The sequence below is a fragment of the Peromyscus maniculatus genome, chromosome 5, assembly GCF_049852395.1.
Source record: "Peromyscus maniculatus bairdii isolate BWxNUB_F1_BW_parent chromosome 5, HU_Pman_BW_mat_3.1, whole genome shotgun sequence".
Lineage (NCBI taxonomy): Eukaryota > Metazoa > Chordata > Mammalia > Rodentia > Cricetidae > Peromyscus > Peromyscus maniculatus.
The window spans coordinates 57,559,205-57,586,505 of NC_134856.1; the positions used below are offsets into that span (position 1 = coordinate 57,559,205).

The 27,301-nt window shown below is 66.8% G+C and overlaps 8 non-coding genes across 8 annotated transcripts; all 8 read right to left on the minus strand.

Moving 5' to 3' along the window:
* Positions 1 to 4: 4 nt before the first annotated feature.
* LOC143273574 (5S ribosomal RNA) lies at positions 5 to 123 on the minus strand. Its single transcript, XR_013051756.1, has one exon. It is a non-coding gene; the product is annotated as a 5S ribosomal RNA (ribosomal RNA).
* A 3,308-nt stretch (positions 124 to 3,431) lies between these two features.
* On the minus strand, positions 3,432 to 3,550 carry LOC143273575 (5S ribosomal RNA). The gene has a single exon (XR_013051757.1). It is a non-coding gene; the product is annotated as a 5S ribosomal RNA (ribosomal RNA).
* A 3,311-nt stretch (positions 3,551 to 6,861) lies between these two features.
* On the minus strand, positions 6,862 to 6,980 carry LOC143273576 (5S ribosomal RNA). The gene has a single exon (XR_013051758.1). It is a non-coding gene; the product is annotated as a 5S ribosomal RNA (ribosomal RNA).
* A 3,308-nt stretch (positions 6,981 to 10,288) lies between these two features.
* On the minus strand, positions 10,289 to 10,407 carry LOC143273577 (5S ribosomal RNA). Its single transcript, XR_013051759.1, has one exon. It is a non-coding gene; the product is annotated as a 5S ribosomal RNA (ribosomal RNA).
* Positions 10,408 to 13,692: 3,285 nt separating this feature from the next.
* LOC143273578 (5S ribosomal RNA) lies at positions 13,693 to 13,811 on the minus strand. The gene has a single exon (XR_013051760.1). It is a non-coding gene; the product is annotated as a 5S ribosomal RNA (ribosomal RNA).
* Positions 13,812 to 17,120: 3,309 nt separating this feature from the next.
* On the minus strand, positions 17,121 to 17,239 carry LOC143273580 (5S ribosomal RNA). Its single transcript, XR_013051762.1, has one exon. It is a non-coding gene; the product is annotated as a 5S ribosomal RNA (ribosomal RNA).
* Positions 17,240 to 20,547: 3,308 nt separating this feature from the next.
* LOC143273581 (5S ribosomal RNA) lies at positions 20,548 to 20,666 on the minus strand. The gene has a single exon (XR_013051763.1). It is a non-coding gene; the product is annotated as a 5S ribosomal RNA (ribosomal RNA).
* Positions 20,667 to 23,953: 3,287 nt separating this feature from the next.
* Positions 23,954 to 24,072, minus strand: LOC143273582 (5S ribosomal RNA). Its single transcript, XR_013051764.1, has one exon. It is a non-coding gene; the product is annotated as a 5S ribosomal RNA (ribosomal RNA).
* Positions 24,073 to 27,301: the final 3,229 nt, after the last annotated feature.

Sequence of the window (27,301 nt, forward strand, 5' to 3'; positions counted from 1 at the left end):
AAAAAGCCTACAGCACCCGGTATTCCCAGGCGGTCTCCCATCCAAGTACTAACCAGGCCCGACCCTGCTTAGCTTCCGAGATCAGACGAGATCGGGCGCGTTCAGGGTGGTATGGCCGTAGACGACGGCGCCCGGTCCGCGGAGCCTCAAGAGCCTCACCTCCGCCGCTGCCCTCAGCAGCTCACCCACCCACCCGCCGCCCCGGAGCCCGGCTCGCGCCCCACCCTGAACGCGACGGCACGCCAGCGAGGCCCTCCTCAGCCCTCTGCCCGCGTCCGTGGCCCGTGGTCCGTGGCCCGCAGCGGGGGCCCAGGGCCGGCAGTGGCCAGCGTTTCCCCGGGACCTTCTCCTCTCCCGGTCCTGCTTCATCGGCCGGCGGCACTCTCCCACCGGGCACACCCGGCGGGCCCCTGGCACCTTGGCTCGCCCGCAAGCCTGCTCCTCCCTCTCCCTGGGCCTCGGGCGGGTCCGGTGTGCACGCGCCCGCACCTCCCGCTCCCCCGCTCGGCTTTCCACGGCTGCGGGCGCTGAAGCCTCAGGACCTTCTTCCTTCCAGGGCAGGGGCTGCCTTGGCTCCGCGACTCGCCCCACCCGTTGCCAGGTAGCCAGCCCCTGGTCTTTGGGGCAGGCAGGTTGGAGCCCTCCTCTGACCTGCAGGCCATTTCTGTGCCTTTGGGGGTCCTGGTGGGGAGGTGGAGGTGGGGGGGTGGGGAGTGGGGGTGAGGGTGGCAGGAGGGGTTCGTGGCCCTGCCCGGGCTGCGCTCTGCCACTTTCTTTCCTGGCTTCCCGGGGAGGGGAGGTGCCCAGGGAGGCGCAGGCAAGGCGGCCGGATCCTTCGGGTGGGTCATCCACCCGTCCAGACAGGGTGCTCACCCTCCTGACGGTGCTGCCCCGAGGTGGTGCCTGGACGGATGGGGTGCTCGCACCGACTGTCATCTCTCACCTTGGGGAACTGTCGGCTTCTCCTCCTCCTCCTCCTCCCCCGTTGCTCCTTCCTACTCCTCTTCCTCCTCTCCCCAGGAGACACAGACAGACACAGACAGACAGACACACACACAAACACACACACACACACACACACACACGCATGCACAAACACACACGCGCACACACACACACATGCACGCCCATTCACACACCCTTCCCTACCTCCTGGATGGACCTTGGTTCCCTCTCTGGAACTTGGAATGCCAGCTCGTGGGCTCCAGGTTCTGCCCCCACCCCCGCCCCACCCCCACGGAGAACCCGTCCATCCATTCCTCCGTGGCAGAAGCCTCCCTCCCCGGGAAGCGGCGGGGGCGGCGGGGGCGGCGGGGGCGGCGGCGGCGGCGGCGGCGGGGGCCGCGGCGGCGATGATGAGCCGCCCCGCTCAGCCCGCCCGGGAGAAGGGAGAATGTCTCGCTGGAAGGCGCGCAAGATGATCCTGCGCCCATGGGTTTCAGCGAACTTGGAACTTGGGTCTTGGCGCTCTGCGCGTGCACGGTGGGGGCAGAGGCGGGTCCCGTCCGGGCCAGGCGTCTCTTGGGCTATCTATCCTCGGTCCCACCCGGCCAGCGGGCCTCCTCCCACCTTGCCTGTGGAGAGGACTGTCCTCTGGAGAGTCCCGGACGAGGAAGGAAGCGTGTGTCTAGGCCCCAACTCCTCGGTTACATCTTCCCTTGCCAATGGATGAGACAGCTCGGGCAGGGCCCTGCAGCCACAAAGTCTGTCTGTCTGTCTGTCTGTCTGTCTGTCTTCACTGGATGGAGCGAGCACCCGTGCTCTAGCAAGGAGGGACGGCCGCACAGCCAAGCCAGAGCGTACAAAACCAGAGGCACAAACATGCGCACACTCGTGCACACATCCACACCCAGACACGGAGCCCGAGCCTCGCCACACACACATAAACGGGCAAGGATGTCCAGGGCAGGTTGGAACACGGGGCTCTTTGTCGCTCAGCTCCGTGGACGTTGGGGGTAGAGGCGGGTCACGGGGCCAGAATTCTCTTCCTGCCACCTGGCCACCCGGCCACCCGGCCACGCACCCATCCAAAGCTGCCTCCATCAAGGAAGAGCCAAGGGTCTGAGCGGGCGCGACGAAGGTCGCGCGGCTGGACCGGACTGTGTGCCGGGGGTCTGATGGCCTCTCAAACCCCAGCACGGACCCCTCCGCTCTGGGGGACCTGCTTCCGCGACAGACAGAGAATTCCCGAGAATTCCCGCACCGCCGGCGCCTCAGTGGGACAGCGCCTGACCTGTGACTTCCTCTTGCCCTGGGACCACTAGGTTCCAGGTCGGGCCCATCTTGGACCCGGGTGCTCTGCTCGGCCACCGCACTACTGACTGACTCCTCTACTGGCCTGCGCCCAGGCCTTGGCCCCTCGGGTCGGGCTCGGGAAGCAACCAACTGTGGCTCTCTGGCATCCCATCCCACCGGCGACACGCGCAGCCACACCCACGGACACGTCGCAGCCCCCTAGGGCACCGCTTCACGTGGACTCACACTCATGCACGCACACACGTAGACCTCCACACACACGCTCGCCCACACGGAAACACACTCGGCATGTGTGCCCCCGCACATGCACGCACGCACGCAAGCACGCACGCGCACACACACAGACACCCACGCACGAGCCAGGGTGCCTGCAGGCACAGAGGCCCGCGTGCGTGTGCGCCCGCAGGAACACACACACACACACACACACACACACACATACACGTGCGTGAGATACCCCCCCCAACACACAAAACATTCAATGATGCAGGAATGAGGCTACACAGGCACACAGGATGACAATGCGGCCGACCTGAACACACACACACACACACACACACACACACACACACACACACACACACGGGCCTACTCACCTATGCACGCACCCAAAGTTAACACACTCAGGGAGGCAGGAAGGCAGGCAGGCAGGCCCGTAGGCACGCCCCTGGGCACCACCACCCTATCCCGTGGGGGCTCCTAGTGGGGGAGGTGGGCGTGGTGGAGGGCTCGGGTGGGAGCCTGGTTCCTCTGGGACTGCTTCCAAGCGGTGGGCTGTGTGGAGGTGGTGGGCGGATCTGTCCCCCCACCCCATCCCCGTGCCGGGACCCGGAGTGTCCTCCTCCCAGACCCCCGCCTGTGGAGCCAGGCAGGCAGCCAGGTGCGATGGAGCCCCGGTTGTTGGAGGGCAAGGCTAGCCTGGGCTGCCTGTCAGGCGAGACCTGCCTCTCTCATGTGAATCTTAGCTTCTTCTGGGGTCCTGGGATCCCCACTCGGGTGTTTCCCCCGGTGGGTTGGCAGCGTGCCTGAGGGCTGCGATGGCCGGGCGAATTGGCAGCCTTGCGGGCGAAGGGGAGGGGGAGGGGGAGGCGGAGGGGTCCCGGGGCCCGCCCCATGGGGGCCCGCGGCCGCAAAGGGCCTGCCTTTCAAAGGCCAAAAGGGGCAAAGGCAAAAAAAGCCTACAGCACCCGGTATTCCCAGGCGGTCTCCCATCCAAGTACTAACCAGGCCCGACCCTGCTTAGCTTCCGAGATCAGACGAGATCGGGCGCGTTCAGGGTGGTATGGCCGTAGACGACGGCGCCCGGTCCGCGGAGCCTCAAGAGCCTCACCTCCGCCGCTGCCCTCAGCAGCTCACCCACCCACCCGCCGCCCCGGAGCCCGGCTCGCGCCCCACCCTGAACGCGACGGCACGCCAGCGAGGCCCTCCTCAGCCCTCTGCCCGCGTCCGTGGCCCGTGGTCCGTGGCCCGCAGCGGGGGCCCAGGGCCGGCAGTGGCCAGCGTTTCCCCGGGACCTTCTCCTCTCCCGGTCCTGCTTCATCGGCCGGCGGCACTCTCCCACCGGGCACACCCGGCGGGCCCCTGGCACCTTGGCTCGCCCGCAAGCCTGCTCCTCCCTCTCCCTGGGCCTCGGGCCGGTCCGGTGTGCACGCGCCCGCACCTCCCGCTCCCCCGCTCGGCTTTCCACGGCTGCGGGCGCTGAAGCCTCAGGACCTTCTTCCTTCCAGGGCAGGGGCTGCCTTGGCTCCGCGACTCGCCCCACCCGTTGCCAGGTAGCCAGCCCCTGGTCTTTGGGGCAGGCAGGTTGGAGCCCTCCTCTGACCTGCAGGCCATTTCTGTGCCTTTGGGGGTCCTGGTGGGGAGGTGGAGGTGGGGGGGTGGGGAGTGGGGGTGAGGGTGGCAGGAGGGGTTCGTGGCCCTGCCCGGGCTGCGCTCTGCCACTTTCTTTCCTGGCTTCCCGGGGAGGGGAGGTGCCCAGGGAGGCGCAGGCAAGGCGGCCGGATCCTTCGGGTGGGTCATCCACCCGTCCAGACAGGGTGCTCACCCTCCTGACGGTGCTGCCCCGAGGTGGTGCCTGGACGGATGAGGTGCTCGCACCGACTGTCATCTCTCACCTTGGGGAACTGTCGGCTTCTCCTCCTCCTCCTCCTCCCCCGTTGCTCCTTCCTACTCCTCTTCCTCCTCTCCCCAGGAGACACAGACAGACACAGACAGACAGACACACACACAAACACACACACACACACACACACACACGCATGCACAAACACACACGCGCACACACACACACATGCACGCCCATTCACACACCCTTCCCTACCTCCTGGATGGACCTTGGTTCCCTCTCTGGAACTTGGAATGCCAGCTCGTGGGCTCCAGGTTCTGCCCCCACCCCCGCCCCACCCCCACGGAGAACCCGTCCATCCATTCCTCCGTGGCAGAAGCCTCCCTCCCCGGGAAGCGGCGGGGGCGGCGGGGGCGGAGGCGGCGGCGGCGGCGGCGGCGGCGGGGGCCGCGGCGGCGATGATGATGAGCCGCCCCGCTCAGCCCGCCCGGGAGAAGGGAGAATGTCTCGCTGGAAGGCGCGCAAGATGATCCTGCGCCCATGGGTTTCAGCGAACTTGGAACTTGGGTCTTGGCGCTCTGCGCGTGCACGGTGGGGGCAGAGGCGGGTCCCGTCCGGGCCAGGCGTCTCTTGGGCTATCTATCCTCGGTCCCACCCGGCCAGCGGGCCTCCTCCCACCTTGCCTGTGGAGAGGACTGTCCTCTGGAGAGTCCCGGACGAGGAAGGAAGCGTGTGTCTAGGCCCCAACTCCTCGGTTACATCTTCCCTTGCCAATGGATGAGACAGCTCGGGCAGGGCCCTGCAGCCACAAAGTCTGTCTGTCTGTCTGTCTGTCTGTCTGTCTGTCTTCACTGGATGGAGCGAGCACCCGTGCTCTAGCAAGGAGGGACGGCCGCACAGCCAAGCCAGAGCGTACAAAACCAGAGGCACAAACATGCGCACACTCGTGCACACATCCACACCCAGACACGGAGCCCGAGCCTCGCCACACACACATAAACGGGCAAGGATGTCCAGGGCAGGTTGGAACACGGGGCTCTTTGTCGCTCAGCTCCGTGGACGTTGGGGGTAGAGGCGGGTCACGGGGCCAGAATTCTCTTCCTGCCACCTGGCCACCCGGCCACCCGGCCACGCACCCATCCAAAGCTGCCTCCATCAAGGAAGAGCCAAGGGTCTGAGCGGGCGCGACGAAGGTCGCGCGGCTGGACCGGACTGTGTGCCGGGGGTCTGATGGCCTCTCAAACCCCAGCACGGACCCCTCCGCTCTGGGGGACCTGCTTCCGCGACAGACAGAGAATTCCCGAGAATTCCCGCACCGCCGGCGCCTCAGTGGGACAGCGCCTGACCTGTGACTTCCTCTTGCCCTGGGACCACTAGGTTCCAGGTCGGGCCCATCTTGGACCCGGGTGCTCTGCTCGGCCACCGCACTACTGACTGACTCCTCTACTGGCCTGCGCCCAGGCCTTGGCCCCTCGGGTCGGGCTCGGGAAGCAACCAACTGTGGCTCTCTGGCATCCCATCCCACCGGCGACACGCGCAGCCACACCCACGGACACGTCGCAGCCCCCTAGGGCACCGCTTCACGTGGACTCACACTCATGCACGCACACACGTAGACCTCCACACACACGCTCGCCCACACGGAAACACACTCGGCATGTGTGCCCCCGCACACGCACGCACGCACGCAAGCACGCACGCGCACACACACAGACACCCACGCACGAGCCAGGGTGCCTGCAGGCACAGAGGCCCGCGTGCGTGTGCGCCCGCAGGAACACACACACACACACACACACACACACACATACACGTGCGTGAGATACCCCCCCCAACACACAAAACATTCAATGATGCAGGAATGAGGCTACACAGGCACACAGGATGACAATGCGGCCGACCTGAACACACACACACACACACACACACACACACACACACACACACACGGGCCTACTCACCTATGCACGCACCCAAAGTTAACACACTCAGGGAGGCAGGAAGGCAGGCAGGCAGGCCCGTAGGCACGCCCCTGGGCACCACCACCCTATCCCGTGGGGGCTCCTAGTGGGGGAGGTGGGCGTGGTGGAGGGCTCGGGTGGGAGCCTGGTTCCTCTGGGACTGCTTCCAAGCGGTGGGCTGTGTGGAGGTGGTGGGCGGATCTGTCCCCCCACCCCATCCCCGTGCCGGGACCCGGAGTGTCCTCCTCCCAGACCCCCGCCTGTGGAGCCAGGCAGGCAGCCAGGTGCGATGGAGCCCCGGTTGTTGGAGGGCAAGGCTAGCCTGGGCTGCCTGTCAGGCGAGACCTGCCTCTCTCATGTGAATCTTAGCTTCTTCTGGGGTCCTGGGATCCCCACTCGGGTGTTTCCCCCGGTGGGTTGGCAGCGTGCCTGAGGGCTGCGATGGCCGGGCGAATTGGCAGCCTTGCGGGCGAAGGGGAGGGGGAGGGGGAGGCGGAGGGGTCCCGGGGCCCGCCCCATGGGGGCCCGCGGCCGCAAAGGGCCTGCCTTTCAAAGGCCAAAAGGGGCAAAGGCAAAAAAAGCCTACAGCACCCGGTATTCCCAGGCGGTCTCCCATCCAAGTACTAACCAGGCCCGACCCTGCTTAGCTTCCGAGATCAGACGAGATCGGGCGCGTTCAGGGTGGTATGGCCGTAGACGACGGCGCCCGGTCCGCGGAGCCTCAAGAGCCTCACCTCCGCCGCTGCCCTCAGCAGCTCACCCACCCACCCGCCGCCCCGGAGCCCGGCTCGCGCCCCACCCTGAACGCGACGGCACGCCAGCGAGGCCCTCCTCAGCCCTCTGCCCGCGTCCGTGGCCCGTGGTCCGTGGCCCGCAGCGGGGGCCCAGGGCCGGCAGTGGCCAGCGTTTCCCCGGGACCTTCTCCTCTCCCGGTCCTGCTTCATCGGCCGGCGGCACTCTCCCACCGGGCACACCCGGCGGGCCCCTGGCACCTTGGCTCGCCCGCAAGCCTGCTCCTCCCTCTCCCTGGGCCTCGGGCGGGTCCGGTGTGCACGCGCCCGCACCTCCCGCTCCCCCGCTCGGCTTTCCACGGCTGCGGGCGCTGAAGCCTCAGGACCTTCTTCCTTCCAGGGCAGGGGCTGCCTTGGCTCCGCGACTCGCCCCACCCGTTGCCAGGTAGCCAGCCCCTGGTCTTTGGGGCAGGCAGGTTGGAGCCCTCCTCTGACCTGCAGGCCATTTCTGTGCCTTTGGGGGTCCTGGTGGGGAGGTGGAGGTGGGGGGGTGGGGAGTGGGGGTGAGGGTGGCAGGAGGGGTTCGTGGCCCTGCCCGGGCTGCGCTCTGCCACTTTCTTTCCTGGCTTCCCGGGGAGGGGAGGTGCCCAGGGAGGCGCAGGCAAGGCGGCCGGATCCTTCGGGTGGGTCATCCACCCGTCCAGACAGGGTGCTCACCCTCCTGACGGTGCTGCCCCGAGGTGGTGCCTGGACGGATGGGGTGCTCGCACCGACTGTCATCTCTCACCTTGGGGAACTGTCGGCTTCTCCTCCTCCTCCTCCTCCCCCGTTGCTCCTTCCTACTCCTCTTCCTCCTCTCCCCAGGAGACACAGACAGACACAGACAGACAGACACACACACAAACACACACACACACACACACACACACGCATGCACAAACACACACGCGCACACACACACACATGCACGCCCATTCACACACCCTTCCCTACCTCCTGGATGGACCTTGGTTCCCTCTCTGGAACTTGGAATGCCAGCTCGTGGGCTCCAGGTTCTGCCCCCACCCCCGCCCCACCCCCACGGAGAACCCGTCCATCCATTCCTCCGTGGCAGAAGCCTCCCTCCCCGGGAAGCGGCGGGGGCGGCGGGGGCGGCGGGGGCGGCGGCGGCGGCGGCGGCGGGGGCCGCGGCGGCGATGATGAGCCGCCCCGCTCAGCCCGCCCGGGAGAAGGGAGAATGTCTCGCTGGAAGGCGCGCAAGATGATCCTGCGCCCATGGGTTTCAGCGAACTTGGAACTTGGGTCTTGGCGCTCTGCGCGTGCACGGTGGGGGCAGAGGCGGGTCCCGTCCGGGCCAGGCGTCTCTTGGGCTATCTATCCTCGGTCCCACCCGGCCAGCGGGCCTCCTCCCACCTTGCCTGTGGAGAGGACTGTCCTCTGGAGAGTCCCGGACGAGGAAGGAAGCGTGTGTCTAGGCCCCAACTCCTCGGTTACATCTTCCCTTGCCAATGGATGAGACAGCTCGGGCAGGGCCCTGCAGCCACAAAGTCTGTCTGTCTGTCTGTCTGTCTGTCTGTCTTCACTGGATGGAGCGAGCACCCGTGCTCTAGCAAGGAGGGACGGCCGCACAGCCAAGCCAGAGCGTACAAAACCAGAGGCACAAACATGCGCACACTCGTGCACACATCCACACCCAGACACGGAGCCCGAGCCTCGCCACACACACATAAACGGGCAAGGATGTCCAGGGCAGGTTGGAACACGGGGCTCTTTGTCGCTCAGCTCCGTGGACGTTGGGGGTAGAGGCGGGTCACGGGGCCAGAATTCTCTTCCTGCCACCTGGCCACCCGGCCACCCGGCCACGCACCCATCCAAAGCTGCCTCCATCAAGGAAGAGCCAAGGGTCTGAGCGGGCGCGACGAAGGTCGCGCGGCTGGACCGGACTGTGTGCCGGGGGTCTGATGGCCTCTCAAACCCCAGCACGGACCCCTCCGCTCTGGGGGACCTGCTTCCGCGACAGACAGAGAATTCCCGAGAATTCCCGCACCGCCGGCGCCTCAGTGGGACAGCGCCTGACCTGTGACTTCCTCTTGCCCTGGGACCACTAGGTTCCAGGTCGGGCCCATCTTGGACCCGGGTGCTCTGCTCGGCCACCGCACTACTGACTGACTCCTCTACTGGCCTGCGCCCAGGCCTTGGCCCCTCGGGTCGGGCTCGGGAAGCAACCAACTGTGGCTCTCTGGCATCCCATCCCACCGGCGACACGCGCAGCCACACCCACGGACACGTCGCAGCCCCCTAGGGCACCGCTTCACGTGGACTCACACTCATGCACGCACACACGTAGACCTCCACACACACGCTCGCCCACACGGAAACACACTCGGCATGTGTGCCCCCGCACATGCACGCACGCACGCAAGCACGCACGCGCACACACACAGACACCCACGCACGAGCCAGGGTGCCTGCAGGCACAGAGGCCCGCGTGCGTGTGCGCCCGCAGGAACACACACACACACACACACACACACACACATACACGTGCGTGAGATACCCCCCCCAACACACAAAACATTCAATGATGCAGGAATGAGGCTACACAGGCACACAGGATGACAATGCGGCCGACCTGAACACACACACACACACACACACACACACACACACACACACACACACACGGGCCTACTCACCTATGCACGCACCCAAAGTTAACACACTCAGGGAGGCAGGAAGGCAGGCAGGCAGGCCCGTAGGCACGCCCCTGGGCACCACCACCCTATCCCGTGGGGGCTCCTAGTGGGGGAGGTGGGCGTGGTGGAGGGCTCGGGTGGGAGCCTGGTTCCTCTGGGACTGCTTCCAAGCGGTGGGCTGTGTGGAGGTGGTGGGCGGATCTGTCCCCCCACCCCATCCCCGTGCCGGGACCCGGAGTGTCCTCCTCCCAGACCCCCGCCTGTGGAGCCAGGCAGGCAGCCAGGTGCGATGGAGCCCCGGTTGTTGGAGGGCAAGGCTAGCCTGGGCTGCCTGTCAGGCGAGACCTGCCTCTCTCATGTGAATCTTAGCTTCTTCTGGGGTCCTGGGATCCCCACTCGGGTGTTTCCCCCGGTGGGTTGGCAGCGTGCCTGAGGGCTGCGATGGCCGGGCGAATTGGCAGCCTTGCGGGCGAAGGGGAGGGGGAGGGGGAGGCGGAGGGGTCCCGGGGCCCGCCCCATGGGGGCCCGCGGCCGCAAAGGGCCTGCCTTTCAAAGGCCAAAAGGGGCAAAGGCAAAAAAAGCCTACAGCACCCGGTATTCCCAGGCGGTCTCCCATCCAAGTACTAACCAGGCCCGACCCTGCTTAGCTTCCGAGATCAGACGAGATCGGGCGCGTTCAGGGTGGTATGGCCGTAGACGACGGCGCCCGGTCCGCGGAGCCTCAAGAGCCTCACCTCCGCCGCTGCCCTCAGCAGCTCACCCACCCACCCGCCGCCCCGGAGCCCGGCTCGCGCCCCACCCTGAACGCGACGGCACGCCAGCGAGGCCCTCCTCAGCCCTCTGCCCGCGTCCGTGGCCCGTGGTCCGTGGCCCGCAGCGGGGGCCCAGGGCCGGCAGTGGCCAGCGTTTCCCCGGGACCTTCTCCTCTCCCGGTCCTGCTTCATCGGCCGGCGGCACTCTCCCACCGGGCACACCCGGCGGGCCCCTGGCACCTTGGCTCGCCCGCAAGCCTGCTCCTCCCTCTCCCTGGGCCTCGGGCCGGTCCGGTGTGCACGCGCCCGCACCTCCCGCTCCCCCGCTCGGCTTTCCACGGCTGCGGGCGCTGAAGCCTCAGGACCTTCTTCCTTCCAGGGCAGGGGCTGCCTTGGCTCCGCGACTCGCCCCACCCGTTGCCAGGTAGCCAGCCCCTGGTCTTTGGGGCAGGCAGGTTGGAGCCCTCCTCTGACCTGCAGGCCATTTCTGTGCCTTTGGGGGTCCTGGTGGGGAGGTGGAGGTGGGGGGGTGGGGAGTGGGGGTGAGGGTGGCAGGAGGGGTTCGTGGCCCTGCCCGGGCTGCGCTCTGCCACTTTCTTTCCTGGCTTCCCGGGGAGGGGAGGTGCCCAGGGAGGCGCAGGCAAGGCGGCCGGATCCTTCGGGTGGGTCATCCACCCGTCCAGACAGGGTGCTCACCCTCCTGACGGTGCTGCCCCGAGGTGGTGCCTGGACGGATGAGGTGCTCGCACCGACTGTCATCTCTCACCTTGGGGAACTGTCGGCTTCTCCTCCTCCTCCTCCTCCCCCGTTGCTCCTTCCTACTCCTCTTCCTCCTCTCCCCAGGAGACACAGACAGACACAGACAGACACACACACACACAAACACACACACACACACACACGCATGCACAAACACACACGCGCACACACACACACATGCACGCCCATTCACACACCCTTCCCTACCTCCTGGATGGACCTTGGTTCCCTCTCTGGAACTTGGAATGCCAGCTCGTGGGCTCCAGGTTCTGCCCCCACCCCCGCCCCACCCCCACGGAGAACCCGTCCATCCATTCCTCCGTGGCAGAAGCCTCCCTCCCCGGGAAGCGGCGGGGGCGGCGGGGGCGGCGGCGGCGGCGGCGGCGGCGGCGGCGGGGGCCGCGGCGGCGATGATGAGCCGCCCCGCTCAGCCCGCCCGGGAGAAGGGAGAATGTCTCGCTGGAAGGCGCGCAAGATGATCCTGCGCCCATGGGTTTCAGCGAACTTGGAACTTGGGTCTTGGCGCTCTGCGCGTGCACGGTGGGGGCAGAGGCGGGTCCCGTCCGGGCCAGGCGTCTCTTGGGCTATCTATCCTCGGTCCCACCCGGCCAGCGGGCCTCCTCCCACCTTGCCTGTGGAGAGGACTGTCCTCTGGAGAGTCCCGGACGAGGAAGGAAGCGTGTGTCTAGGCCCCAACTCCTCGGTTACATCTTCCCTTGCCAATGGATGAGACAGCTCGGGCAGGGCCCTGCAGCCACAAAGTCTGTCTGTCTGTCTGTCTGTCTTCACTGGATGGAGCGAGCACCCGTGCTCTAGCAAGGAGGGACGGCCGCACAGCCAAGCCAGAGCGTACAAAACCAGAGGCACAAACATGCGCACACTCGTGCACACATCCACACCCAGACACGGAGCCCGAGCCTCGCCACACACACATAAACGGGCAAGGATGTCCAGGGCAGGTTGGAACACGGGGCTCTTTGTCGCTCAGCTCCGTGGACGTTGGGGGTAGAGGCGGGTCACGGGGCCAGAATTCTCTTCCTGCCACCCGGCCACCCGGCCACCCGGCCACGCACCCATCCAAAGCTGCCTCCATCAAGGAAGAGCCAAGGGTCTGAGCGGGCGCGACGAAGGTCGCGCGGCTGGACCGGACTGTGTGCCGGGGGTCTGATGGCCTCTCAAACCCCAGCACGGACCCCTCCGCTCTGGGGGACCTGCTTCCGCGACAGACAGAGAATTCCCGAGAATTCCCGCACCGCCGGCGCCTCAGTGGGACAGCGCCTGACCTGTGACTTCCTCTTGCCCTGGGACCACTAGGTTCCAGGTCGGGCCCATCTTGGACCCGGGTGCTCTGCTCGGCCACCGCACTACTGACTGACTCCTCTACTGGCCTGCGCCCAGGCCTTGGCCCCTCGGGTCGGGCTCGGGAAGCAACCAACTGTGGCTCTCTGGCATCCCATCCCACCGGTGACACGCGCAGCCACACCCACGGACACGTCGCAGCCCCCTAGGGCACCGCTTCACGTGGACTCACACTCATGCACGCACACACGTAGACCTCCACACACACGCTCGCCCACACGGAAACACACTCGGCATGTGTGCCCCCGCACACGCACGCACGCACGCAAGCACGCACGCGCACACACACAGACACCCACGCACGAGCCAGGGTGCCTGCAGGCACAGAGGCCCGCGTGCGTGTGCGCCCGCAGGAACACACACACACACACACACACACATACACGTGCGTGAGATACCCCCCCCCAACACACAAAACATTCAATGATGCAGGAATGAGGCTACACAGGCACACAGGATGACAATGCGGCCGACCTGAACACACACACACACACACACACACACACACACACACACACACACGGGCCTACTCACCTATGCACGCACCCAAAGTTAACACACTCAGGGAGGCAGGAAGGCAGGCAGGCAGGCCCGTAGGCACGCCCCTGGGCACCACCACCCTATCCCGTGGGGGCTCCTAGTGGGGGAGGTGGGCGTGGTGGAGGGCTCGGGTGGGAGCCTGGTTCCTCTGGGACTGCTTCCAAGCGGTGGGCTGTGTGGAGGTGGTGGGCGGATCTGTCCCCCCACCCCATCCCCGTGCCGGGACCCGGAGTGTCCTCCTCCCAGACCCCCGCCTGTGGAGCCAGGCAGGCAGCCAGGTGCGATGGAGCCCCGGTTGTTGGAGGGCAAGGCTAGCCTGGGCTGCCTGTCAGGCGAGACCTGCCTCTCTCATGTGAATCTTAGCTTCTTCTGGGGTCCTGGGATCCCCACTCGGGTGTTTCCCCCGGTGGGTTGGCAGCGTGCCTGAGGGCTGCGATGGCCGGGCGAATTGGCAGCCTTGCGGGCGAAGGGGAGGGGGAGGGGGAGGCGGAGGGGTCCCGGGGCCCGCCCCATGGGGGCCCGCGGCCGCAAAGGGCCTGCCTTTCAAAGGCCAAAAGGGGCAAAGGCAAAAAAAGCCTACAGCACCCGGTATTCCCAGGCGGTCTCCCATCCAAGTACTAACCAGGCCCGACCCTGCTTAGCTTCCGAGATCAGACGAGATCGGGCGCGTTCAGGGTGGTATGGCCGTAGACGACGGCGCCCGGTCCGCGGAGCCTCAAGAGCCTCACCTCCGCCGCTGCCCTCAGCAGCTCACCCACCCACCCGCCGCCCCGGAGCCCGGCTCGCGCCCCACCCTGAACGCGACGGCACGCCAGCGAGGCCCTCCTCAGCCCTCTGCCCGCGTCCGTGGCCCGTGGTCCGTGGCCCGCAGCGGGGGCCCAGGGCCGGCAGTGGCCAGCGTTTCCCCGGGACCTTCTCCTCTCCCGGTCCTGCTTCATCGGCCGGCGGCACTCTCCCACCGGGCACACCCGGCGGGCCCCTGGCACCTTGGCTCGCCCGCAAGCCTGCTCCTCCCTCTCCCTGGGCCTCGGGCGGGTCCGGTGTGCACGCGCCCGCACCTCCCGCTCCCCCGCTCGGCTTTCCACGGCTGCGGGCGCTGAAGCCTCAGGACCTTCTTCCTTCCAGGGCAGGGGCTGCCTTGGCTCCGCGACTCGCCCGTTGCCAGGTAGCCAGCCCTGGTCTTTGGGGCAGGCAGGTTGGAGCCCTCCTCTGACCTGCAGGCCATTTCTGTGCCTTTGGGGGTCCTGGTGGGGAGGTGGAGGTGGGGGGGGTGGGGAGTGGGGGTGAGGGTGGCCAGGAGGGGTTCGTGGCCCTGCCCGGGCTGCGCTCTGCCACTTTCTTTCCTGGCTTCCCGGGGAGGGGAGGTGCCCAGGGAGGCGCAGGCAAGGCGGCCGGATCCTTCGGGTGGGTCATCCACCCGTCCAGACAGGGTGCTCACCCTCCTGACGGTGCTGCCCCGAGGTGGTGCCTGGACGGATGAGGTGCTCGCACCGACTGTCATCTCTCACCTTGGGGAACTGTCGGCTTCTCCTCCTCCTCCTCCTCCCCCGTTGCTCCTTCCTACTCCTCTTCCTCCTCTCCCCAGGAGACACAGACAGACACAGACAGACAGACACACACACAAACACACACACACACACACACACACACACGCATGCACAAACACACACGCGCACACACACACACATGCACGCCCATTCACACACCCTTCCCTACCTCCTGGATGGACCTGGTTCCCTCTCTGGAACTTGGAATGCCAGCTCGTGGGCTCCAGGTTCTGCCCCCACCCCCGCCCCACCCCCACGGAGAACCCGTCCATCCATTCCTCCGTGGCAGAAGCCTCCCTCCCCGGGAAGCGGCGGGGGCGGCGGGTGCGGAGGCGGCGGCGGCGGCGGCGGCGGCGGGGGCCGCGGCGGCGATGATGATGAGCCGCCCCGCTCAGCCCGCCCGGGAGAAGGGAGAATGTCTCGCTGGAAGGGCGCGCAAGATGATCCTGCGCCCATGGGTTTCAGCGAACTTGGAACTTGGGTCTTGGCGCTCTGCGCGTGCACGGTGGGGGCAGAGGCGGGTCCCGTCCGGGCCAGGCGTCTCTTGGGCTATCTATCCTCGGTCCCCACCCGGCCAGCGGGCCTCCTCCCACCTTGCCTGTGGAGAGGACTGTCCTCTGGAGAGTCCCGGACGAGGAAGGAAGCGTGTGTCTAGGCCCCAACTCCTCGGTTACATCTTCCCTTGCCAATGGATGAGACAGCTCGGGCAGGGCCCTGCAGCCACAAAGTCTGTCTGTCTGTCTGTCTGTCTGTCTGTCTTCACTGGATGGAGCGAGCACCCGTGCTCTAGCAAGGAGGGACGGCCGCACAGCCAAGCCAGAGCGTACAAAACCAGAGGCACAAACATGCGCACACTCGTGCACACATCCACACCCAGACACGGAGCCCGAGCCTCGCCACACACACATAAACGGGCAAGGATGTCCAGGGCAGGTTGGAACACGGGGCTCTTTGTCGCTCAGCTCCGTGGACGTTGGGGTAGAGGCGGGTCACGGGGCCAGAATTCTCTTCCTGCCACCTGGCCACCCGGCCACCCCGGCCACGCACCCATCCAAAGCTGCCTCCATCAAGGAAGAGCCAAGGGTCTGAGCGGGGCGCGACGAAGGTCGCGCGGCTGGACCGGACTGTGTGCCGGGGGTCTGATGGCCTCTCAAACCCCAGCACGGACCCCTCCGCTCTGGGGGACCTGCTTCCGCGACAGACAGAGAATTCCCGAGAATTCCCGCACCGCCGGCGCCTCAGTGGGACAGCGCCTGACCTGTGACTTCCTCTTGCCCTGGGACCACTAGGTTCCAGGTCGGGCCCATCTTGGACCCGGGTGCTCTGCTCGGCCACCGCACTACTGACTGACTCCTCTACTGGCCTGCGCCCAGGCCTTGGCCCCTCGGGTCGGGCTCGGGAAGCAACCAACTGTGGCTCTCTGGCATCCCATCCCACCGGCGACACGCGCAGCCACACCCACGGACACGTCGCAGCCCCCTAGGGCACCGCTTCACGTGGACTCACACTCATGCACGCACACACGTAGACCTCCACACACACGCTCGCCCACACGGAAACACACTCGGCATGTGTGCCCCCGCACACGCACGCACGCACGCAAGCACGCACGCGCACACACACAGACACCCACGCACGAGCCAGGGTGCCTGCAGGCACAGAGGCCCGCGTGCGTGTGCGCCCGCAGGAACACACACACACACACACACACACACACACATACACGTGCGTGAGATACCCCCCCCAACACACAAAACATTCAATGATGCAGGAATGAGGCTACACAGGCACACAGGATGACAATGCGGCCGACCTGAACACACACACACACACACACACACACACACACACACACACACACACGGGCCTACTCACCTATGCACGCACCCAAAGTTAACACACTCAGGGAGGCAGGAAGGCAGGCAGGCAGGCCCGTAGGCACGCCCCTGGGCACCACCACCCTATCCCGTGGGGGCTCCTAGTGGGGGAGGTGGGCGTGGTGGAGGGCTCGGGTGGGAGCCTGGTTCCTCTGGGACTGCTTCCAAGCGGTGGGCTGTGTGGAGGTGGTGGGCGGATCTGTCCCCCCACCCCATCCCCGTGCCGGGACCCGGAGTGTCCTCCTCCCAGACCCCCGCCTGTGGAGCCAGGCAGGCAGCCAGGTGCGATGGAGCCCCGGTTGTTGGAGGGCAAGGCTAGCCTGGGCTGCCTGTCAGGCGAGACCTGCCTCTCTCATGTGAATCTTAGCTTCTTCTGGGGTCCTGGGATCCCCACTCGGGTGTTTCCCCCGGTGGGTTGGCAGCGTGCCTGAGGGCTGCGATGGCCGGGCGAATTGGCAGCCTTGCGGGCGAAGGGGAGGGGGAGGGGGAGGCGGAGGGGTCCCGGGGCCCGCCCCATGGGGGCCCGCGGCCGCAAAGGGCCTGCCTTTCAAAGGCCAAAAGGGGCAAAGGCAAAAAAAGCCTACAGCACCCGGTATTCCCAGGCGGTCTCCCATCCAAGTACTAACCAGGCCCGACCCTGCTTAGCTTCCGAGATCAGACGAGATCGGGCGCGTTCAGGGTGGTATGGCCGTAGACGACGGCGCCCGGTCCGCGGAGCCTCAAGAGCCTCACCTCCGCCGCTGCCCTCAGCAGCTCACCCACCCACCCGCCGCCCCGGAGCCCGGCTCGCGCCCCACCCTGAACGCGACGGCACGCCAGCGAGGCCCTCCTCAGCCCTCTGCCCGCGTCCGTGGCCCGTGGTCCGTGGCCCGCAGCGGGGGCCCAGGGCCGGCAGTGGCCAGCGTTTCCCCGGGACCTTCTCCTCTCCCGGTCCTGCTTCATCGGCCGGCGGCACTCTCCCACCGGGCACACCCGGCGGGCCCCTGGCACCTTGGCTCGCCCGCAAGCCTGCTCCTCCCTCTCCCTGGGCCTCGGGCCGGTCCGGTGTGCACGCGCCCGCACCTCCCGCTCCCCCGCTCGGCTTTCCACGGCTGCGGGCGCTGAAGCCTCAGGACCTTCTTCCTTCCAGGGCAGGGGCTGCCTTGGCTCCGCGACTCGCCCCACCCGTTGCCAGGTAGCCAGCCCCTGGTCTTTGGGGCAGGCAGGTTGGAGCCCTCCTCTGACCTGCAGGCCATTTCTGTGCCTTTGGGGGTCCTGGTGGGGAGGTGGAGGTGGGGGGGTGGGGAGTGGGGGTGAGGGTGGCAGGAGGGGTTCGTGGCCCTGCCCGGGCTGCGCTCTGCCACTTTCTTTCCTGGCTTCCCGGGGAGGGGAGGTGCCCAGGGAGGCGCAGGCAAGGCGGCCGGATCCTTCGGGTGGGTCATCCACCCGTCCAGACAGGGTGCTCACCCTCCTGACGGTGCTGCCCCGAGGTGGTGCCTGGACGGATGGGGTGCTCGCACCGACTGTCATCTCTCACCTTGGGGAACTGTCGGCTTCTCCTCCTCCTCCTCCTCCCCCGTTGCTCCTTCCTACTCCTCTTCCTCCTCTCCCCAGGAGACACAGACAGACACAGACAGACAGACACACACACAAACACACACACACACACACACACACACGCATGCACAAACACACACGCGCACACACACACACATGCACGCCCATTCACACACCCTTCCCTACCTCCTGGATGGACCTTGGTTCCCTCTCTGGAACTTGGAATGCCAGCTCGTGGGCTCCAGGTTCTGCCCCCACCCCCGCCCCACCCCCACGGAGAACCCGTCCATCCATTCCTCCGTGGCAGAAGCCTCCCTCCCCGGGAAGCGGCGGGGGCGGCGGGGGCGGCGGGGGCGGCGGCGGCGGCGGCGGCGGGGGCCGCGGCGGCGATGATGAGCCGCCCCGCTCAGCCCGCCCGGGAGAAGGGAGAATGTCTCGCTGGAAGGCGCGCAAGATGATCCTGCGCCCATGGGTTTCAGCGAACTTGGAACTTGGGTCTTGGCGCTCTGCGCGTGCACGGTGGGGGCAGAGGCGGGTCCCGTCCGGGCCAGGCGTCTCTTGGGCTATCTATCCTCGGTCCCACCCGGCCAGCGGGCCTCCTCCCACCTTGCCTGTGGAGAGGACTGTCCTCTGGAGAGTCCCGGACGAGGAAGGAAGCGTGTGTCTAGGCCCCAACTCCTCGGTTACATCTTCCCTTGCCAATGGATGAGACAGCTCGGGCAGGGCCCTGCAGCCACAAAGTCTGTCTGTCTGTCTGTCTGTCTGTCTGTCTTCACTGGATGGAGCGAGCACCCGTGCTCTAGCAAGGAGGGACGGCCGCACAGCCAAGCCAGAGCGTACAAAACCAGAGGCACAAACATGCGCACACTCGTGCACACATCCACACCCAGACACGGAGCCCGAGCCTCGCCACACACACATAAACGGGCAAGGATGTCCAGGGCAGGTTGGAACACGGGGCTCTTTGTCGCTCAGCTCCGTGGACGTTGGGGGTAGAGGCGGGTCACGGGGCCAGAATTCTCTTCCTGCCACCTGGCCACCCGGCCACCCGGCCACGCACCCATCCAAAGCTGCCTCCATCAAGGAAGAGCCAAGGGTCTGAGCGGGCGCGACGAAGGTCGCGCGGCTGGACCGGACTGTGTGCCGGGGGTCTGATGGCCTCTCAAACCCCAGCACGGACCCCTCCGCTCTGGGGGACCTGCTTCCGCGACAGACAGAGAATTCCCGAGAATTCCCGCACCGCCGGCGCCTCAGTGGGACAGCGCCTGACCTGTGACTTCCTCTTGCCCTGGGACCACTAGGTTCCAGGTCGGGCCCATCTTGGACCCGGGTGCTCTGCTCGGCCACCGCACTACTGACTGACTCCTCTACTGGCCTGCGCCCAGGCCTTGGCCCCTCGGGTCGGGCTCGGGAAGCAACCAACTGTGGCTCTCTGGCATCCCATCCCACCGGCGACACGCGCAGCCACACCCACGGACACGTCGCAGCCCCCTAGGGCACCGCTTCACGTGGACTCACACTCATGCACGCACACACGTAGACCTCCACACACACGCTCGCCCACACGGAAACACACTCGGCATGTGTGCCCCCGCACATGCACGCACGCACGCAAGCACGCACGCGCACACACACAGACACCCACGCACGAGCCAGGGTGCCTGCAGGCACAGAGGCCCGCGTGCGTGTGCGCCCGCAGGAACACACACACACACACACACACACACACACATACACGTGCGTGAGATACCCCCCCCAACACACAAAACATTCAATGATGCAGGAATGAGGCTACACAGGCACACAGGATGACAATGCGGCCGACCTGAACACACACACACACACACACACACACACACACACACACACACACACACGGGCCTACTCACCTATGCACGCACCCAAAGTTAACACACTCAGGGAGGCAGGAAGGCAGGCAGGCAGGCCCGTAGGCACGCCCCTGGGCACCACCACCCTATCCCGTGGGGGCTCCTAGTGGGGGAGGTGGGCGTGGTGGAGGGCTCGGGTGGGAGCCTGGTTCCTCTGGGACTGCTTCCAAGCGGTGGGCTGTGTGGAGGTGGTGGGCGGATCTGTCCCCCCACCCCATCCCCGTGCCGGGACCCGGAGTGTCCTCCTCCCAGACCCCCGCCTGTGGAGCCAGGCAGGCAGCCAGGTGCGATGGAGCCCCGGTTGTTGGAGGGCAAGGCTAGCCTGGGCTGCCTGTCAGGCGAGACCTGCCTCTCTCATGTGAATCTTAGCTTCTTCTGGGGTCCTGGGATCCCCACTCGGGTGTTTCCCCCGGTGGGTTGGCAGCGTGCCTGAGGGCTGCGATGGCCGGGCGAATTGGCAGCCTTGCGGGCGAAGGGGAGGGGGAGGGGGAGGCGGAGGGGTCCCGGGGCCCGCCCCATGGGGGCCCGCGGCCGCAAAGGGCCTGCCTTTCAAAGGCCAAAAGGGGCAAAGGCAAAAAAAGCCTACAGCACCCGGTATTCCCAGGCGGTCTCCCATCCAAGTACTAACCAGGCCCGACCCTGCTTAGCTTCCGAGATCAGACGAGATCGGGCGCGTTCAGGGTGGTATGGCCGTAGACGACGGCGCCCGGTCCGCGGAGCCTCAAGAGCCTCACCTCCGCCGCTGCCCTCAGCAGCTCACCCACCCACCCGCCGCCCCGGAGCCCGGCTCGCGCCCCACCCTGAACGCGACGGCACGCCAGCGAGGCCCTCCTCAGCCCTCTGCCCGCGTCCGTGGCCCGTGGTCCGTGGCCCGCAGCGGGGGCCCAGGGCCGGCAGTGGCCAGCGTTTCCCCGGGACCTTCTCCTCTCCCGGTCCTGCTTCATCGGCCGGCGGCACTCTCCCACCGGGCACACCCGGCGGGCCCCTGGCACCTTGGCTCGCCCGCAAGCCTGCTCCTCCCTCTCCCTGGGCCTCGGGCCGGTCCGGTGTGCACGCGCCCGCACCTCCCGCTCCCCCGCTCGGCTTTCCACGGCTGCGGGCGCTGAAGCCTCAGGACCTTCTTCCTTCCAGGGCAGGGGCTGCCTTGGCTCCGCGACTCGCCCCACCCGTTGCCAGGTAGCCAGCCCCTGGTCTTTGGGGCAGGCAGGTTGGAGCCCTCCTCTGACCTGCAGGCCATTTCTGTGCCTTTGGGGGTCCTGGTGGGGAGGTGGAGGTGGGGGGGTGGGGAGTGGGGGTGAGGGTGGCAGGAGGGGTTCGTGGCCCTGCCCGGGCTGCGCTCTGCCACTTTCTTTCCTGGCTTCCCGGGGAGGGGAGGTGCCCAGGGAGGCGCAGGCAAGGCGGCCGGATCCTTCGGGTGGGTCATCCACCCGTCCAGACAGGGTGCTCACCCTCCTGACGGTGCTGCCCCGAGGTGGTGCCTGGACGGATGAGGTGCTCGCACCGACTGTCATCTCTCACCTTGGGGAACTGTCGGCTTCTCCTCCTCCTCCTCCTCCCCCGTTGCTCCTTCCTACTCCTCTTCCTCCTCTCCCCAGGAGACACAGACAGACACAGACAGACACACACACACACAAACACACACACACACACACACGCATGCACAAACACACACGCGCACACACACACACATGCACGCCCATTCACACACCCTTCCCTACCTCCTGGATGGACCTTGGTTCCCTCTCTGGAACTTGGAATGCCAGCTCGTGGGCTCCAGGTTCTGCCCCCACCCCCGCCCCACCCCCACGGAGAACCCGTCCATCCATTCCTCCGTGGCAGAAGCCTCCCTCCCCGGGAAGCGGCGGGGGCGGCGGGGGCGGCGGGGGCGGCGGCGGCGGCGGCGGCGGGGGCCGCGGCGGCGATGATGAGCCGCCCCGCTCAGCCCGCCCGGGAGAAGGGAGAATGTCTCGCTGGAAGGCGCGCAAGATGATCCTGCGCCCATGGGTTTCAGCGAACTTGGAACTTGGGTCTTGGCGCTCTGCGCGTGCACGGTGGGGGCAGAGGCGGGTCCCGTCCGGGCCAGGCGTCTCTTGGGCTATCTATCCTCGGTCCCACCCGGCCAGCGGGCCTCCTCCCACCTTGCCTGTGGAGAGGACTGTCCTCTGGAGAGTCCCGGACGAGGAAGGAAGCGTGTGTCTAGGCCCCAACTCCTCGGTTACATCTTCCCTTGCCAATGGATGAGACAGCTCGGGCAGGGCCCTGCAGCCACAAAGTCTGTCTGTCTGTCTGTCTGTCTTCACTGGATGGAGCGAGCACCCGTGCTCTAGCAAGGAGGGACGGCCGCACAGCCAAGCCAGAGCGTACAAAACCAGAGGCACAAACATGCGCACACTCGTGCACACATCCACACCCAGACACGGAGCCCGAGCCTCGCCACACACACATAAACGGGCAAGGATGTCCAGGGCAGGTTGGAACACGGGGCTCTTTGTCGCTCAGCTCCGTGGACGTTGGGGGTAGAGGCGGGTCACGGGGCCAGAATTCTCTTCCTGCCACCCGGCCACCCGGCCACCCGGCCACGCACCCATCCAAAGCTGCCTCCATCAAGGAAGAGCCAAGGGTCTGAGCGGGCGCGACGAAGGTCGCGCGGCTGGACCGGACTGTGTGCCGGGGGTCTGATGGCCTCTCAAACCCCAGCACGGACCCCTCCGCTCTGGGGGACCTGCTTCCGCGACAGACAGAGAATTCCCGAGAATTCCCGCACCGCCGGCGCCTCAGTGGGACAGCGCCTGACCTGTGACTTCCTCTTGCCCTGGGACCACTAGGTTCCAGGTCGGGCCCATCTTGGACCCGGGTGCTCTGCTCGGCCACCGCACTACTGACTGACTCCTCTACTGGCCTGCGCCCAGGCCTTGGCCCCTCGGGTCGGGCTCGGGAAGCAACCAACTGTGGCTCTCTGGCATCCCATCCCACCGGTGACACGCGCAGCCACACCCACGGACACGTCGCAGCCCCCTAGGGCACCGCTTCACGTGGACTCACACTCATGCACGCACACACGTAGACCTCCACACACACGCTCGCCCACACGGAAACACACTCGGCATGTGTGCCCCCGCACACGCACGCACGCACGCAAGCACGCACGCGCACACACACAGACACCCACGCACGAGCCAGGGTGCCTGCAGGCACAGAGGCCCGCGTGCGTGTGCGCCCGCAGGAACACACACACACACACACACACACATACACGTGCGTGAGATACCCCCCCCCAACACACAAAACATTCAATGATGCAGGAATGAGGCTACACAGGCACACAGGATGACAATGCGGCCGACCTGAACACACACACACACACACACACACACACACACACACACACACACACGGGCCTACTCACCTATGCACGCACCCAAAGTTAACACACTCAGGGAGGCAGGAAGGCAGGCAGGCAGGCCCGTAGGCACGCCCCTGGGCACCACCACCCTATCCCGTGGGGGCTCCTAGTGGGGGAGGTGGGCGTGGTGGAGGGCTCGGGTGGGAGCCTGGTTCCTCTGGGACTGCTTCCAAGCGGTGGGCTGTGTGGAGGTGGTGGGCGGATCTGTCCCCCCACCCCATCCCCGTGCCGGGACCCGGAGTGTCCTCCTCCCAGACCCCCGCCTGTGGAGCCAGGCAGGCAGCCAGGTGCGATGGAGCCCCGGTTGTTGGAGGGCAAGGCTAGCCTGGGCTGCCTGTCAGGCGAGACCTGCCTCTCTCATGTGAATCTTAGCTTCTTCTGGGGTCCTGGGATCCCCACTCGGGTGTTTCCCCCGGTGGGTTGGCAGCGTGCCTGAGGGCTGCGATGGCCGGGCGAATTGGCAGCCTTGCGGGCGAAGGGGAGGGGGAGGGGGAGGCGGAGGGGTCCCGGGGCCCGCCCCATGGGGGCCCGCGGCCGCAAAGGGCCTGCCTTTCAAAGGCCAAAAGGGGCAAAGGCAAAAAAAGCCTACAGCACCCGGTATTCCCAGGCGGTCTCCCATCCAAGTACTAACCAGGCCCGACCCTGCTTAGCTTCCGAGATCAGACGAGATCGGGCGCGTTCAGGGTGGTATGGCCGTAGACGACGGCGCCCGGTCCGCGGAGCCTCAAGAGCCTCACCTCCGCCGCTGCCCTCAGCAGCTCACCCACCCACCCGCCGCCCCGGAGCCCGGCTCGCGCCCCACCCTGAACGCGACGGCACGCCAGCGAGGCCCTCCTCAGCCCTCTGCCCGCGTCCGTGGCCCGTGGTCCGTGGCCCGCAGCGGGGGCCCAGGGCCGGCAGTGGCCAGCGTTTCCCCGGGACCTTCTCCTCTCCCGGTCCTGCTTCATCGGCCGGCGGCACTCTCCCACCGGGCACACCCGGCGGGCCCCTGGCACCTTGGCTCGCCCGCAAGCCTGCTCCTCCCTCTCCCTGGGCCTCGGGCGGGTCCGGTGTGCACGCGCCCGCACCTCCCGCTCCCCCGCTCGGCTTTCCACGGCTGCGGGCGCTGAAGCCTCAGGACCTTCTTCCTTCCAGGGCAGGGGCTGCCTTGGCTCCGCGACTCGCCCCACCCGTTGCCAGGTAGCCAGCCCCTGGTCTTTGGGGCAGGCAGGTTGGAGCCCTCCTCTGACCTGCAGGCCATTTCTGTGCCTTTGGGGGTCCTGGTGGGGAGGTGGAGGTGGGGGGGTGGGGAGTGGGGGTGAGGGTGGCAGGAGGGGTTCGTGGCCCTGCCCGGGCTGCGCTCTGCCACTTTCTTTCCTGGCTTCCCGGGGAGGGGAGGTGCCCAGGGAGGCGCAGGCAAGGCGGCCGGATCCTTCGGGTGGGTCATCCACCCGTCCAGACAGGGTGCTCACCCTCCTGACGGTGCTGCCCCGAGGTGGTGCCTGGACGGATGAGGTGCTCGCACCGACTGTCATCTCTCACCTTGGGGAACTGTCGGCTTCTCCTCCTCCTCCTCCTCCCCCGTTGCTCCTTCCTACTCCTCTTCCTCCTCTCCCCAGGAGACACAGACAGACACAGACAGACAGACACACACACAAACACACACACACACACACACACACACGCATGCACAAACACACACGCGCACACACACACACATGCACGCCCATTCACACACCCTTCCCTACCTCCTGGATGGACCTTGGTTCCCTCTCTGGAACTTGGAATGCCAGCTCGTGGGCTCCAGGTTCTGCCCCCACCCCCGCCCCACCCCCACGGAGAACCCGTCCATCCATTCCTCCGTGGCAGAAGCCTCCCTCCCCGGGAAGCGGCGGGGGCGGCGGGGGCGGAGGCGGCGGCGGCGGCGGCGGCGGCGGGGGCCGCGGCGGCGATGATGATGAGCCGCCCCGCTCAGCCCGCCCGGGAGAAGGGAGAATGTCTCGCTGGAAGGCGCGCAAGATGATCCTGCGCCCATGGGTTTCAGCGAACTTGGAACTTGGGTCTTGGCGCTCTGCGCGTGCACGGTGGGGGCAGAGGCGGGTCCCGTCCGGGCCAGGCGTCTCTTGGGCTATCTATCCTCGGTCCCACCCGGCCAGCGGGCCTCCTCCCACCTTGCCTGTGGAGAGGACTGTCCTCTGGAGAGTCCCGGACGAGGAAGGAAGCGTGTGTCTAGGCCCCAACTCCTCGGTTACATCTTCCCTTGCCAATGGATGAGACAGCTCGGGCAGGGCCCTGCAGCCACAAAGTCTGTCTGTCTGTCTGTCTGTCTGTCTGTCTTCACTGGATGGAGCGAGCACCCGTGCTCTAGCAAGGAGGGACGGCCGCACAGCCAAGCCAGAGCGTACAAAACCAGAGGCACAAACATGCGCACACTCGTGCACACATCCACACCCAGACACGGAGCCCGAGCCTCGCCACACACACATAAACGGGCAAGGATGTCCAGGGCAGGTTGGAACACGGGGCTCTTTGTCGCTCAGCTCCGTGGACGTTGGGGGTAGAGGCGGGTCACGGGGCCAGAATTCTCTTCCTGCCACCTGGCCACCCGGCCACCCGGCCACGCACCCATCCAAAGCTGCCTCCATCAAGGAAGAGCCAAGGGTCTGAGCGGGCGCGACGAAGGTCGCGCGGCTGGACCGGACTGTGTGCCGGGGGTCTGATGGCCTCTCAAACCCCAGCACGGACCCCTCCGCTCTGGGGGACCTGCTTCCGCGACAGACAGAGAATTCCCGAGAATTCCCGCACCGCCGGCGCCTCAGTGGGACAGCGCCTGACCTGTGACTTCCTCTTGCCCTGGGACCACTAGGTTCCAGGTCGGGCCCATCTTGGACCCGGGTGCTCTGCTCGGCCACCGCACTACTGACTGACTCCTCTACTGGCCTGCGCCCAGGCCTTGGCCCCTCGGGTCGGGCTCGGGAAGCAACCAACTGTGGCTCTCTGGCATCCCATCCCACCGGCGACACGCGCAGCCACACCCACGGACACGTCGCAGCCCCCTAGGGCACCGCTTCACGTGGACTCACACTCATGCACGCACACACGTAGACCTCCACACACACGCTCGCCCACACGGAAACACACTCGGCATGTGTGCCCCCGCACACGCACGCACGCACGCAAGCACGCACGCGCACACACACAGACACCCACGCACGAGCCAGGGTGCCTGCAGGCACAGAGGCCCGCGTGCGTGTGCGCCCGCAGGAACACACACACACACACACACACACACACACATACACGTGCGTGAGATACCCCCCCCAACACACAAAACATTCAATGATGCAGGAATGAGGCTACACAGGCACACAGGATGACAATGCGGCCGACCTGAACACACACACACACACACACACACACACACACACACACACACACACACGGGCCTACTCACCTATGCACGCACCCAAAGTTAACACACTCAGGGAGGCAGGAAGGCAGGCAGGCAGGCCCGTAGGCACGCCCCTGGGCACCACCACCCTATCCCGTGGGGGCTCCTAGTGGGGGAGGTGGGCGTGGTGGAGGGCTCGGGTGGGAGCCTGGTTCCTCTGGGACTGCTTCCAAGCGGTGGGCTGTGTGGAGGTGGTGGGCGGATCTGTCCCCCCACCCCATCCCCGTGCCGGGACCCGGAGTGTCCTCCTCCCAGACCCCCGCCTGTGGAGCCAGGCAGGCAGCCAGGTGCGATGGAGCCCCGGTTGTTGGAGGGCAAGGCTAGCCTGGGCTGCCTGTCAGGCGAGACCTGCCTCTCTCATGTGAATCTTAGCTTCTTCTGGGGTCCTGGGATCCCCACTCGGGTGTTTCCCCCGGTGGGTTGGCAGCGTGCCTGAGGGCTGCGATGGCCGGGCGAATTGGCAGCCTTGCGGGCGAAGGGGAGGGGGAGGGGGAGGCGGA